Raw genomic sequence first — 16,328 nt, forward strand, 5'->3', positions numbered from 1 at the left:
CAACAGTTCCTGGGGGAGGTAAGTTTGGTAAGGTTTCTCAGGTAAGTAAAGCACTTAAACAGTCAGTCTCCTGGGCATAGGTAGCCCACCGTTGGGGGTTCAAGGCAACCCCAAAGCCACAGCACCAGCTACACAGGGACGGTCCGGTGCAGAGGTCAAGGGGGCCCAAAACACATGCCTATGGAGCACAGGGGTTCCAGTCTGCTGGCAGGTAAGTACCTGTGTCATCGGGAAGCAGACCAGGGGAGTTTTGTAGAGCACTTGAGGGGGGGGGGGGGCACAAACAGGCACACAAAACACACCCTCAGCGGCACAGGGGCGGCTGGGTGCAGTGTGCAAAGTAGGCGTCAGGTTTGCTATAGGAAGCAATGGAGGGACTCGGAGGTCACTTAGGCGATGCAGGCAGGGCACAAGGGGGCTTCTCGGACCAGCCACTGACTGGGCTAGGAAGAGGGGCGCCTGCTGGTCCCTCCTGCACTGGAAGGTGGTTCCTCTCCGTCCTGGGGCTGCGAGTGCAGTGCTTGGTCCAGGCGTCTGGTTCCTTGTTACCAGGCAGTCGTGGTCAGGGGGAGACTTTGGATCATCTCTGCAGGCGTCGCTGTGGGGGTCGACTCGGGGTACTCACGTCGTCGTAGTCGCCTAGGAGTCCTCTCTGCGGTGTTTGTTCTCTGGAGCTCGAGCCGGGGGCGTCTGGTGCAGAGTGAGAAGTCTCACGGTTCCGGCAGGAAGAGAGAGTTCTTTGAAAGTTACTTAAAAGTTGCAAAGTTGTTGCAGGTGTTGAACAGTGCCGCTGTTCTCTGGAGTTTCTTGGTCCTTTGGGTTCAGGGCAGTCCTCTGAGTCCTCAGAGGTTCAGAGGTTGCTGGTCCCTGTCGGATGCTTCGCTATGCAGGTTCTTTGAGTCTGGAGACAGGCCGGTAGGGCTGGGGCCAAGTCAGTTTTCGTCTCCGTCGTCTCTGCGGGGCTTTCAGGCCAGCAGTCCTTCTTTGTGTAGGTTGCAGGAATCTGATTTACTCTAGTATTGGAACTTTCATAGATTCACATGCTTGAATCATTCACCGTCATCGAGATGGGAGCCCTGGTACAAATTACACAAGTAGTGTTGAAATATATTAACAAAAGGGCCCTAGGCCTCTTCAATTTAACAGTCTATCAGAGTCATTTTTAGGAAAAGGACCAAAGTTGAGCATCCACCAATCAGACGACTCCACCCTCTAGAATCCTCCTGAGAGAAGCTCCAGCACCTCAGATTTTCTACTGCACGTCGTGCTAGGGAGTCTCCTCAGAGCTCTGCTCTTTTTTCACACCTTTTGGATTAGCTTGAACATATTTTTCTCTGCGAAAAACGTCTTTGAACTGATTGGAATAACACCTTCAACATGTCTGAAAAGAGAAGAAGGGTTTATTCAGAAATTGCAAAACTTGTGGTAAGAAGAGACTACATTCTGAAGACCCTCATCAGGATTGTCAGGACTGCCTCTATCCAGACCACAAGGTTTGTCGTACCTTTTACTCTAAGACTCTTAAGGATAGAGAAGGCAGATTATTGATTTGGCTGCAAAAACTTAAACACAGAGAGAATCCAGTCTCTGACTCTGATAGTGATGACTCTTCAATATCTAAAGTCATCAAAAAGGGTGAGATCAGACACAAGATCTCCCTCCCAACAATCGAGAAAAGCCCACAAAAAGACTGCCCACGGTCTTACAAGGGCCACAGCCCCTCTACTTCACCTCAAACATCTTTCAGGAAAGGGGAGAGAGGTCATGCCAGCATTTCTGATAGACATAAAAAGTCATCCTCTGTACCTCCATCTGTGCCTTTCAAAAGGCCTTCATCTACTTCTACAAAACAGGTACCGGTGAGTGCTTTTTCACCGCCAACGACACCTTCCACCATTCCACTGTCGACGCCCGTTCTGACGACGACATCGTCGACGACGAGTGCCGCACCGTAGACGGGAGCGGCATCGACGACCTCACCCTCGACGAACGTCTACACCTCATCATCGTCGACGGAGGTTATGACGGTATTGGCTTTACCATCGTCGACGGCCTCGTTGACGGTAGACTCTTCGGTAAGGCTGTCATCGATCAAAATCTCCATGCGTTCGTCATCGATGACTCCACCGTCGACGAAGACTATGTCTGCGCTGGCGACGAGGGAAAAACATAATAAAACACATGAAAGACTTAGCCCAAAGCACACCTCACCTAGTAAGGGGACCTCTCTCATACCAGTGCACTTGTTAGAGGGAGATGAAGACTCGGACGACGAGGGACCATTTTGGACAGCCCATATCAATTAAACGTCAAATATCAGGACAACGTATTTGATGAAACCTATGACTCTCAATTCTATGGAGGAGACCAACAATATCAAGAAGGGACGTACATTCCAACTTCTTTACCATCTGACCTCCGAGCAATGCTGGCTGATTACAGCAGGCGTTTTCCTCCTCAAGGGGAGCAACCTCCTCCATCGCCTGTCTCCGGGGTTACTACTCCACGTCAGAGACCGTCCTCTTTACCTCTAACAAACGTGGCTACGCCAGACATGACTTTACCTCAGGACACTGACATGTTGGAAGGTGATCATGAAGAAGGGGAGCTCCTGGACACTCATTCCGAGTGGGATGAATACATTATTCCTGCTCCTCCTTCTCCTTCCCAATCAAAGGTGGAGTCCCCTCCAGATGACATCGGAGGATTTCATAATCTTCTGGAAAGAGCAGCTAAGCGTTTCGCTTTGCCAATGCCGTCTAAACAGACAGATTGTTTTCTTTATAATTTTAAAGAGCCGTTTCAAAAATCTGTTCGCTCTATTCTGCTGGTCAGCTACTTATGGGAAGAAGGCCTAAAAGTGATGCACAATCCTGCTACTGTCACAGCAGTGCTGCCTCGTTTGGACCAAAAATACAAGGCACCAGACGATGCCCCACCATGTCTAATTGGTCATCCTCATCCGGACTCAGTTGTGGCTCAGGCGGCACAGAGGAAGTCCAAGAATCCGTCTGCTCCGATTTCTGCACCTCTAGACAAAGAAGGTAGACGGATAGACAACATTGGGAAGAGGTTCTCCACGATGGCTTGCCTACTGATGAGAGCTGCTAACTCACTAGCGGTGTTAGCCAGGTTCGACAGACAGCTATGGGCAGACATCGCCCCACATATTGACCAGTTGCCGGAGGACGGAATCTCAGAGGCAAAGACGACGTTGCAAGAAGGTCAGCGCACGTCAGCGGAACTCAAAGACTGTGCAGTGGACGTAGCCACGACGGCATTTCGACAGCTCGCAGGTGCAGCTGTACTTAGAAGACAAGGTTGTCTAAAGTCTACATCATTCTGGCCTGAGTTACAGAATAAGATTTTAGACCTACCTTTCGATGGCCAGGCATTATTTGGTAAACATATTGACGAGGCGTTACAATCTATCAAATCTGACACTGATACGGCAAGATCATTAGGGACTCTCCAGTTTTGAAAGCCTTCCTTTCGAGCTAGAGGACGTGGACAGCCTTCATATAGAGGAGGATATTAGCAGTATAGATATTCAACCTATCCTTCCTCATCTCACCAGTTCTGTCAATATTACCCACAAAGTCAGCCACCGCAAGCAGCTTATGGTAGATCTGGCAATAGGGGACGCTCAACTCGCCCTGCTAAAGACTTGGCTCGTAGAGCCTGATACAACCAAAGTGCCGGCTACACCCAACTCTCCTCCTCTGGTTCTAGGCGGAAGGATATCCCTGTTCCTCAAGCAATGGCAAATCATCACATCAGACAAGTGGGTCCTCCAATTAGTGAAACAGGGCCACATTCATGGTGTTTATCCAACTGCCTTCCCCCAATCCTCCTCGCAGGACTCCTTCAAGGTACCCAGAACAACTCAAGAGGGAGATCAACAAGATGCTCCTCAAAGGAGCTATAGAGAAGGAACCTCGGTCACAGCGAGGAAAAGGGTTTTATTCCAGTTTCTTTCTCATTCGCAAGAAGTGGAAAGATTGGAGGCCGATACTCGACCTAAGGGAACTAAACATCTACTTAAAAAAGCAGTCGTTCCGCATGATAAGCCTTCAGGATGTCCTCCTGCGTCTGAACCAGGGAGATTTCCTGTCTACACTAGACCTAAAAGACGCATATTTCCACATTCCCATCCACCCTACCCATAGACAATACATGAGATTCATGGACGCTGGAAGCCATTTTCAATTTCGCGTCCTCTGTTTTGGCCTAAAATCAGCTCCCAGGATATTCACCAAATGCCTAGCGCCAATCGCAGCCTTCCTCAGGAGGAAGAAACACCAAATATTTCCATACCTCGACGATTGGCTGATAAAAGCAAGCACCTACGCAGGAGCACACAGATCAACAAGAAGGTGCGTTTCCTTGCTAAGCAGTTTAGGCCTCATCATCAACTGGGAGAAGTCCAAACCTCTGCTAGCACGCAGTATCACCTTTTTAGGGGAAAACCTGGACACGCAATCCACCATGGCATGCCCCACAGTAGAGAGGCAACAAAAGTTACTGACACTAGCAAAGTCAATACAGGGAAGAAGCTGCGTTTCTGTTTGCCTGTTCAAATCCCTGTTGGGCATGATGTCATCATGCATACCTCTGGTTCCTCTCTGCAGACCAAAAATGCGACCGCTACAGGAGCAACTCAACCGTCAATGGCGCCAGGTTTCGGGAAGCTTCGAAGATCGAATAAACATAACCCCAGCAATAGCCAAAGTCCTAACATGATGGTCTCAAAAGCATCATCTGTCCATCGGCCTTTCCTTTTTACATCGTCGAGCTCCGTGGACCATCACTACGGACGTATCTCTGGAGGGCTGGGGGGGCCGTGTTGCAGGATCTTCAAGCAAGTGGCAAGTGGCAAGTGGCCACTAGAGTTGAGTGATGCACATCAATCTGCTAGAGCTCAGAGCAGTTTGTCTCGCTTTGCAGGCTTTTCTCCTGAAAATAGCAGGATCAGACGTAGTAATAAGAACAGACAACACCACTACGATGCATTACCTCAACAAACAAGGAGGCACGAGATCTCTCACCCTCTCCAAGGAAGCCCAAAGAATTTGGAATTGGGCCTCGCAGCAAGGCATCACACACGCAGCTGTGCATTTGCCGGGGATAGAAAACAAATTAGCGGACTCGCTCAGCAGGCAAAGATCGAGCTGCCACGAGTGGGAGCTGGACCAGTCCACAGTGGACTACATCTTTTCCCAGTGGGGAACGCCAACAATAGACCTGTTTGCCAACAAGTGGAACGCCACATGCCAGTACTTCGCAAGCTGGCATCAACAAAAAGGATCTTGGGGGAATGCGTTTTCCATAGTTTGGTCAGACATCTTTGCTTACGCCTTTCTTCCAATTCCATTGATCCCAAGAGTCCTCACGAAGATGAAAGCAGAGCCGTGCATCCTGATAGCTCCTTACTGGCCTCGCCAACACTGGTTTGCGAAGCTTCTTTAATGAAGCCTCACATTCCACTGAAACCGTCTCCACAATTACTAACGATTAACAAAGGACAAGTATCGCACCCGGATCCTCGGTCAATGCAATTGTCAGCATGGCTCCTGGGCAAAGGGAGTTTGCACATCTGAATATAACACAGGAATTTAGGGACATTTTGTCCAGAGCTAGAGTGGATAGCACTAATAAGGCTTACTCTTGCAAATGGAAAAGATTTTGTTTCTGGTGTCATCAGCGGCCAATTGATCCACTATACTCACCGCCGGAACAAATATTGCCGCATTTATTGCATTTAGCGCAAGCAGGCCTGGCACATTCCTCCATAAAGGTACATCTGGTGGCAATAGCATCATACAGGCGCTCAGACTCTTCACCCTCGCTGTATTCCTCTCGTTTAATCAAACGTTTTTTAAAAGGACTTTTCAGGGTCTTTCCTCCATTCAGACCTCCTCCTCCCTCGTGGAACCTGAATATTGTTTTAGCACAGTTGATGAAGTATCCGTTTGAACCGATTCATCTAGCCTCTCTGAAATTCCTTTCTTGGAAGGTTGCTTTACTGGTGGCTCTCACATCAGCCAGACGTGTCAGTGAGCTACAGGCCCTCTCCATACAAGAGCCGTTCTTACAGATTAAACAATACAGACTACTGCTGCGCACAAACCCGCATTTCATCCCGAAGGTCCCTTCGGACTACCACATCAACGAGCCCTTAGTTTTTCCACATCCTTCTACTTCTGCGGAAAGAGCATTACACTCCTTAGAAGTTAAGAGATGTGCTCAATTTTACTTCAATTTTACTTGGACAGAACTAAGTCCTTTCGCTGCTCTAATCAATTGTTCGTAGCTTACAGTGCACCCAGACGAGGCCAACCACTCTCCAAGCAGAGTATATCCAGATGGATCGCCTCAGCCATTCGATTCTGCCATCAAGCAGCGGGTAAACCTCTGCATTCATCAGTATGCGCTCATTCTACGCGGGCAGTTTCTTCCCCAGCAGCGCGGTTTGCGGGGGTTTCCCTGCAAGACATTTGCAGAGCAGCAACATGGAAGAGCTGCCATACATTTACAAGACGTTACTGCTTGGAATCACTATCTCAAGGAGAGGTAGCACTGGGCCAAGCAGTCCTCAGGAACCTCTTCAGGTGAAGTTGAGCCATCTCTTTCATCCCTCCATCCTAGATCAGGTATGCACATTGTTTGTCTCTTATGTTCGGCTACAGATTCAAGGCTTTTCATTTTTTAAAAAAAAACAAAAAAGGGAAATAGAGAAAAGTAAAGAGAAGTAAAGATGGGATTGACATACAGTATTTAGTTTGAAGTACTCATATATATACACACACACACACATATGTTTTATATATGCATGTGTTTTGTGACATACATGGTTACAATGGTACAATGTGCATAAGTACTGCTCACTACTCTGATTCAAGCATGTGAATCTATGAAAGCTCCAATACTGGAGTAAGAAAATTAGTTACTTACCTGTAACTGTAGGTTTGATGGCATCTGTCGCTGTAGATACACATGTTGTGCATAGCCCGCCATCTGGTGTTGGGTCGGAGTGTTACAAGTTGTTTTTCTTCGAAGAAGTCTTTCGAGTCACGGGACCGAAGGACTCCTCCTCTTTGTCTCCATTGCGCATGGGCGTCGACTCCATCTTCGATTGTTTTCTTTCCGCCATCGGGTTCGGACGTGTTCCTTTCGCTCCGGGTTTCGGAACGGAAAGTTAGCTAAATATCGGAAAATTACGTCGGTATTGTTGCGTTCGGGATCGGCTTAGTTAGAATCAACACCGAATCGAAGAGTGAAGAGCTCCGGTACCCTTCGGGGTAGTTTTCGATCCCCCGTCGGGGCCTGGTCGGCCCGACCGCGTGTGAAACAACGCTGATGGAACGGACCCCGTTCCGTTTCTGTCCTAAATGCCACAACAAATACCCGTATGCAGACCAACATTTGGTCTGTAACCTGTGCCTGTCGCCTGAGCACAGTGAAGAGACTTGCGAGGCCTGTCGTGCGTTCCGGTCCCGAAAAACACTCCGTGACCGTCGAGCCAGAAGACTGCAGATGGCGTCCACGCCGACAGCTCACCGAGAGTTCGAGGAACAAGAGGAAGAAGGAACCTTCTCGATCCATGAATCGGACTCCGAGGAATTCGACGACCAAAAAACTGTGAGTAAGACGTCGAAGCCAGCACACAAGAAAAGTGACAAGGCCCAGGGGACGCCACTGCCACCAGGCCATGGCTCGACCCATAAATTCGGTGACCGATCATCGGCACCGAAATGGTGCCGAGATCGTCCGACTCCGGTCGAGACACCGGCACGCAGCCTTCTCGGGACCGAGAAAGTGCTGCTGAAAAACATTGACGCCGAGATAGCGGAGCCGAAACTGCTCGACGCAGAGACAGCGGCACCGAGGAAGATCGACGCCGAGAGGGTTCGACTCCGAAAAAGAAGAAGGTCACCTCGGAGCCGAAAAAGAGTACAGACAGGGTTTCGGTGCCAAAACGACCCGCAACCGACCCAACTACCGGTTCCTATTCAGAGGAGCAATCACTGTCCTCTCAGATGCGAAAGCATAGATTTGAGGAAGAGTTGCAATCCACCGAAGTGGACCACACTCAGAAACTTATTTTTATACAGGAAGGAACAGGGAAAATAAGCACCCTTCCCCCTATTAGGAGAAAAAGGAGACTGGAGTTTCAGTCAGACCAAGCACCACAAACAAAAATGGTGAAAAAGGTAACTCCGCCACCCTCTCCTCCACCTGTAACTAACGTTTCACCGGCACAAACTCCATCACATTCCCCGGCTCACACCACCATGAGCCAAGGTGACCAGGACCAAGACGCTTGGGACTTATACGACGCCCCAGTGTCGGACAACAGTCCAGAGGCGTATCCTACAAAGCCCTCACCACCGGAAGATAGCGCAGCATACTCACAAGTGGTGGCTAGAGCAGCAGAGTTCCACAACGTGTCTCTACACTCGGAACCAGTCGAGGATGACTTCTTATTCATCACCCTCTCCTCCACCCATAGCTCCTACCAAAGCCTGCCTATGCTCCCAGGAATGCTTCGGCACGCAAAAGAAATCTTCAAGGAGCCGGTCAAGAGTAGAGCAATAACACCAAGAGTGGATAAGAAATATAAGGCACCTCCCACAGACCCTGTTTTCATCACCTCACAGCTGCCACCAGATTCCGTCATAGTAGGAGCAGCTCGCAAGAGAGCCAACTCCCACACATCTGGGGATGCACCACCCCCAGATAAAGAGAGCCGCAAGTTCGATGCAGCCGGAAAGAGAGTCGCAGTACAAGCTGCAAACCAGTGGCGCATCGCTAACTCTCAAGCACTACTTGCGCGCTATGACAGAGCCCATTGGGACGAGATGCAACACCTCATTGAGCATCTACCCAAAGAGCTACAAAAAAGGGCGAAACAAGTGGTTGAGGAAGGACAGAACATATCTAATAATCAGATACGCTCCTCTATGGATGCAGCGGACACAGCTGCAAGAACAATTAACACATCTGTGACTATAAGAAGGCACGCATGGCTACGAACGTCTGGTTTTAAACCAGAGATACAGCAGGCAGTACTCAATATGCCATTCAATGAGAAACAACTGTTCGGACCAGAAGTGGACACGGCAATTGAGAAACTCAAAAAGGACACTGACACTGCTAAAGCCATGGGCGCACTCTACTCCCCGCAGAGCAGAGGCACTTACAGCACCTTCCGCAAAACAACCTTTAGAGGGGGGTTTCGGGGTCAGGCCTCACAAGCCAGCACCTCACAGGCAACACCGTCCAGCTACCAGGGACAGTACCAAAGGGGAGGCTTTCGGGGCCAATACAGAGGACAATTCCCTAGGAATAGGGAAAAATTTCAAAGCCCCAAAACCCCTACAACCAAACAGTGACTCACATGTCACTCATCCCCTCCACACAACACCAGTGGGGGGAAGAATAGGTCAGTATTACCAAGCATGGGAGGAAATAACTACAGACACTTGGGTCTTAGCAATTATCCAACATGGTTATTGCATAGAATTTCTACAAATCCCTCCAAACATACCACCAAAAGCACAGAATTTATCAAAACAACATTCAGACCTTCTGGAAACAGAAGTTCAAGCATTATTGCAAAAGAACGCAATAGAACTAGTACCAAAGACACAAATAAACACAGGAGTTTATTCACTGTACTTCCTAATACCAAAAAAGGACAAAACACTGAGACCAATCCTAGACCTCAGAACACTAAACACCTACATCAAATCAGAACACTTTCACTTGGTCACGCTACAAGAAGTGTTACCATTGCTAAAGCAACAGGACTACATGACAACCTTAGATCTCAAAGACGCGTATTTCCACATACCAATACATCCGTCGCACAGGAAATACCTAAGGTTCGTATTCAAAGGAATCCATTACCAATTCAAAGTATTGCCCTTCGGTTTAACAACTGCACCAAGAGTCTTCACAAAGTGCCTAGCAGTAGTGGCTGCACACATCAGAAGGTAGCAAATAAACGTATTCCCGTATCTAGACGACTGGCTAATCAAGACCGACTCACTGACAAGGTGCTCACACCACACAGATCAGGTCATACAAACCCTCTACAAACTCGGTTTCACCATCAACTATGCAAAATCACACATTCTGCCGTGCAAGGTACAACAATACCTAGGAGCCACAATAGATACAACAAAGGGAATAGCCACTCCAAGTCCACAAAGGATTCAAAATTTCCAAATGATTATACAACGAATGTATCCAACACAAAAAATACAGGCGAAAATGATATTACAACTACTAGGCATGATGTCCTCATGCATAGCCATTGTCCCACACGCAAGGTTGCACATGCGGCCCTTACAACAGTGCCTAGCATCACAATGGTCTCAAGCACAGGGTCAGCTTCTAGATCTGGTGTTGATAGACCGCCTAACATACCTCTCGCTTCTATGGTGGAACAACATAAATTTAAACAAAGGGCGGCCTTTCCAAGACCCAGTGCCACAATACGTGATAACAACAGATGCTTCCATGACAGGGTGGGGAGCACACCTCAATCACCACAGCATACAAGGACAATGGGACGTACATCAAAGAAAGCTGCATATAAATCACCTCGAACTACTAGCAGTTTTCCAAGCATTAAAAGCATTTCAACCAATCATGACTCACAAATACATTCTTGTCAAAACAGACAACATGACAACAATGTATTATCTAAACAAACAGGGGGGGACACACTCGACACAGCTGTGCCTGCTGGCACAAAAAATATGGCAATGGGCAATTCACAACCACATTCGCCTAATAGCACAGTTTATTCCAGGGATCCAGAATCAACTTGCAGACAATCTCTCTCGAGATCACCAACAGGTCCACGAGTGGGAAATTCACCCCCAAATTCTAAACACTTACTTCAAACGTTGGGGAACACCTCAAATAGACTTATTTGCAACAAAGGAGAAAGCAAAATGCCAAAACTTCGCATCCAGATACCCACACAGGCAGTCTCAAGGCAATGCCCTATGGATGAACTGGTCAGGGATATTTGCGTACGCTTTTCCCCCTCTCCCTCTCCTTCCATATCTAGTAAACAAATTGAGTCAAAACAAACTCAAACTCATACTGATAGCACCAACGTGGGCAAGGCAACCATGGTACACAACACTGCTAGACCTATCAGTAGTACCCCACGTCAAGTTGCCCAACAGGCCAGATCTGTTAACGCAACACAAACAACAGATCAGGCATCCAAACCCAGCATCGCTGAATCTAGCAATCTGGCTCCTGAAATCCTAGAATTCGGACACTTAAACCTCACACAAGAATGTATGGAAGTCATAAAGCAAGCCAGAAGACCATCCACTAGACACTGCTATGCAAGCAAATGGAAAAGATTTGTTTGCTACTGCCATCATAATCAAATTCAACCATTACACGCATCTCCAAAAGATGTAGTGGGTTACTTACTACACTTACAAAAATCGAACCTGGCCTTCTTTTCCATTAAGATACACCTAGCAGCAATATCTGCATACCTGCAGATTACCCATTCAACTTCACTATTTAGGATACCTGTCATTAAAGCGTTTATGGAAGGCCTCAAAAGAATTATACCACCAAGGACACCACCCGTTCCTTCATGGAACCTCAACATCGTCTTAACAAGACTCATGGGTCCACCCTTTGAACCTATGCACTCTTGCGAAATACAATTCCTAACATGGAAAGTTGCATTTCTCATCGCCATCACATCTCTAAGAAGAGTAAGTGAAATTCAGGCGTTTACAATACAAGAACCTTTTATCCAACTACACAAAAATAAAGTAGTCCTAAGGACCAATCCTAAATTTTTGCCAAAGGTTATTTCACCGTTCCACCTAAATCAAACGGTAGAGCTACCAGTGTTCTTCCCACAGCCAGATTCCATAGCTGAAAGGGCACTACATACATTAGACGTCAAAAGAGCCCTAATGTACTACATCGACAGAACTAAAAACATCAGAAAAACTTAACAACTGTTTATTGCATTTCAAAAACCTCACGCAGGAAACCCAATATCGAAACCGGGTATAGCCAGATGGATAGTTAAGTGCATCCAAATCTGCTACCTTAAAGCAAAAAGACAACTGCCCATTACACCAAGGGCACACTCAACCAGAAAGAAAGGCGCTACCATGGCCTTCCTAGGGAATATTCCAATGCACGAAATATGTAAGGCAGCCACATGGTCTACGCCTCACACATTTACCAAGCACTACTGTGTAGACGTGCTATCAGCACAACAAGCCACAGTAGGTCAAGCCGTACTAAGAACCTTATTTCAGACTACTTCCACTCCTACAGGCTGAGCCACCGCTTTTTGTGAGATAACTGCTTACTAGTCTATGCACAATATGTGTATCTACTGCGACAGATGCCATTGAACTGAAAATGTCACTTACCCAGTGTACATCTGTTCGTGGCATCAGTCGCTGAAGATTCACATGTGCCCACCCACCTCCCCGGGAGCCTGTAGCCGTTTGGAAGTTAGCTTCAACTTTGTACATTTGTAAATATATTAAATCTTAGATAGGTACATACTTATTCACTCCATTGCATGGGCACTATTACTAACAAACAACTCCTACCTCACCCTCTGCGGGGAAAACAATCGAAGATGGAGTCGACGCCCATGCGCAATGGAGACAAAGAGGAGGAGTCCCTCGGTCCCGTGACTCGAAAGACTTCTTCGAAGAAAAACAACTTGTAACACTCCGACCCAACACCAGATGGCGGGCTATGCACAACATGTGAATCTTCAGCGACTGATGCCACGAACAGATGTACACTGGGTAAGTGACATTTTCATTCTCCAGTATTGGAATCTTTCATAGATTCACATGCGACCCACCCACCTCCCCGAAGAAGCTCACTTTCACCTTCCTCTCTCTCTCTCTCTCTCTCTCTCTCTCTCTCTTTTTCCTCTCTTTAACACACTTGTGCTTGGAAAATCTGAGGTGCTGGAGCTTCTCTCAGGAGGATTCTAGAGGGTGGTGTCGTCGGATTGGTGGATGCTCAAGTTTGGTCCTTTTCCTAAAAATGACTCTGATACAATGTTAAACTGAAGAGGCCTAGGGCCCTTTTGTTAATATATGTTCGATGGCATCTGTTGCTGTAGATACACATGTTGTGCATAGCCCGCCATCTGGTGTTGGGTCGGAGTGTTACAAGTTGTTTTTCTTCGAAGAAGTCTTTCGAGTCACAGGACCGAGTGACTCCTCCTTTTGTCTCCATTGCGCATGGGCGTCGACTCCATCTTCGATTGTTTTCTTTCCGCCATCGGGTTCGGACGTGTTCCTGTCGCTCCGAGTTTCGGAACGGAAAGTTAGCTAACTATCGGAAGATTACGTCGGTATTGTTGCGTTCGGGATCGGCTTAGATAGAATCGACACCGCATCGAAGTTTGAAGAGCTCCGGTGCCCTTCGGGGTAGCTTTCGATCCCCCGTCGGGGCCTGGTCGGCCCGACCGCGTGTCAGACAACGCAGATGGAACGGACCCCGTTTTGTTTCTGTCCCAAATGCCACAACAAATACCCGTATTCAGACCAACATTTGGTCTGTAACCTGTGCCTGTCGCCTGAGCACAGTGAAGAGACTTGCGAGGCCTGTCGTGCGTTCCGGTCCAGAAAGACACTCCGTGACCGTCGAGCCAGAAGACTTCAGATGGCGTCCATGCCGACAGCACACCGAGAGTTCGAGGAACAAGAGGAGGAAGAAGCCTTCTCGATCCACGAATCGGACTCCGAGGAATTCGACGATCAAAGAACTGTGAGTAAGACGTCGAAGACAACATACAAGAAAAGTGACAAGGCCCAGGGGACGCCACTGCCACCAGGCCATGGCTCGACCCATAAATTCGGTGACCGACCGTCGGCACCGAAAAAGGCCGAAACAGTGCTGAGATCGTCCGACTCCGGTCGAGACACCGGCACGCAGCCTTCTCGGGACCGAGACAGTGCTGCTGAAAAAGATCGACGCCGAGATAGCGGTGCCGAAACGGCTCGACGCCGAGACAGTGGCACCGAGGAAGATCGACGCCGAGAGGTTTCGACTCCAAAAAAGAAAAAAGTCACCTCGGAGCCGAAAAAGAGTAAAGACAGGGTTTCGGTGCCAAAACGAACCGTAACCGACCCAGTTACCGGTTCCTATTCAGAGGAGCAATCACTGTCCTCTCAGATGCGAAAGCATAGATTTGAGGAAGAGTTGCAATCCACCGAAGTGGACCATACGCAGAAACGTATTTTCATACAGGAAGGAACAGGGAAAATAAGCACCCTTCCCCCTATTAGGAGAAAAAGGAGACTGGAGTTTCAAACAGACCAAGCACCACAAACAAAAATGGTGAAAAAGGTAACTCCGCCACCCTCTCCTCCACCTGTAACTAACGTTTCACCAGCACAAACTCCATCACATTCCCCGGCTCACACCACCGTGAGCCAAGGTGACCAGGACCAAGACGCTTGGGACTTATACGACGCCCCAGTGTCGGACAACAGTCCAGAGGCGTATCCCACAAAGCCCTCACCACCAGAAGACAGCACAGCTTATTCACAAGTGGTGGCTAGAGCGGCAGAGTTCCACAACGTAAACCTCCACTCAGAACCAGTCGAGGATGACTTCTTATTCAACACCCTCTCCTCCACCCACAGCTCCTACCAAAGCTTGCCTATGCTCCCAGGAATGCTTCGGCACGCAAAGGAAATCTTCAAGGAGCCGGTCAAGAGTAGGGCAATAACACCAAGGGTGGAAAAGAAATATAAAGCACCTCCCACAGACCCTGTTTTCATCACCACACAGCTGCCACCAGATTCCGTCGTAGTAGGAGCAGCTCGCAAGAGAGCCAACTCCCACACATCTGGGGATGCACCACCCCCAGATAAAGAGAGCCGCAAGTTCGATGCAGCCGGAAAGAGAGTCGCAGTACAGGCTGCAAACCAGTGGCGCATCGCTAACTCCCAAGCACTACTTGCGCGCTATGACAGAGCCCATTGGGACGAGATGCAACACCTCATTGAGCATCTACCCAAGGAACTGCAAAAGAGGGCGAAGCAGGTGGTTGAGGAAGGACAGAACATATCTAATAATCAGATACGCTCCTCTATGGACGCAGCGGACACAGCTGCGAGAACAATTAACACATCTGTGACTATAAGAAGGCACGCATGGCTACGAACGTCTGCTTTTAAACCAGAGATACAGCAGGCAGTGCTCAATATGCCATTCAATGAAAAACAACTGTTCGGACCAGAGGTGGACACGGCAATTGAGAAACTGAAAAAGGACACTGACACTGCTAAAGCCATGGGCACACTCTACTCCCCGCAGAGCAGAGGCACTTACAGCACCTTCTGCAAGACAACCTTTAGAGGGGGGTTTCGGGGTCAGGCCACACAAGCCAGCACCTCACAGACAACACCGTCCAGCTACCAGGGACAGTAACAGAGGGGAGGCTTTCGGGGCCAATACAGAGGACAATTCCCTAGGAATAGGGGAAAATTTCAAAGCCCCAAAACCCCTACAACCAAGCAGTGACTCACATGTCACTCATCCCCTCCACACAACACCAGTGGGGGGAAGAATAGGTCAGTATTACCAAGCATGGGAGGAAATAACTACAGACACTTGGGTCTTAGCAATTATCCAACATGGTTATTGCATAGAATTTCTACAAATCCCTCCAAACATACCACCAAAAGCACAGAATTTATCAAAACAACATTCAGACCTTCTGGAAACAGAAGTTCAAGCATTATTGCAAAAGAACGCAATAGAACTAGTACCAGAAACACAAATAAACACAGGAGTTTATTCACTGTACTTCCTAATACCAAAAAGGGACAAAACACTGAGACCAATCCTAGACCTCAGAACACTAAACACCTACATCAAATCAGAACACTTTCACATGGTCACGCTACAAGAAGTGTTACCATTGCTAAAGCAACAGGACTACATGACAACCTTAGATCTCAAAGACGCGTATTTCCACATACCAATACATCAGTCGCACAGCAAATACCTCAGGTTTGTATTCAAAGGAATACATTACCAATTCAAAGTATTGCCGTTTGGTTTAACAACCGCGCCAAGAGTCTTTACAAAATGTCTAGCAGTAGTGGCTGCACACATCAGAAGGCAGCAAATACACGTATTCCTGTATCTAGACGACTGGCTAATCAAGACCAACTCACTGACAAGGTGCTCACACCACACAAATCAGGTCATACAAAACCTCTACAAACTCGGTTTCACCATCAACTATGCAAAATCACACATTCTGCCGTGCAAAG

General features: G+C 48.0%; 1 protein-coding gene across 1 annotated transcript in view; it reads left to right on the plus strand.

The window, feature by feature from the left end:
* The window catches only part of XRN1 (5'-3' exoribonuclease 1), an 838,379-nt gene that overhangs the window by 110,383 nt on the left and 711,668 nt on the right, over positions 1-16,328 (plus strand). The window lies entirely within an intron of this gene.

The sequence above is a fragment of the Pleurodeles waltl genome, chromosome 11, assembly GCF_031143425.1.
Source record: "Pleurodeles waltl isolate 20211129_DDA chromosome 11, aPleWal1.hap1.20221129, whole genome shotgun sequence".
Taxonomy (NCBI): Eukaryota; Metazoa; Chordata; class Amphibia; order Caudata; family Salamandridae; genus Pleurodeles; species Pleurodeles waltl.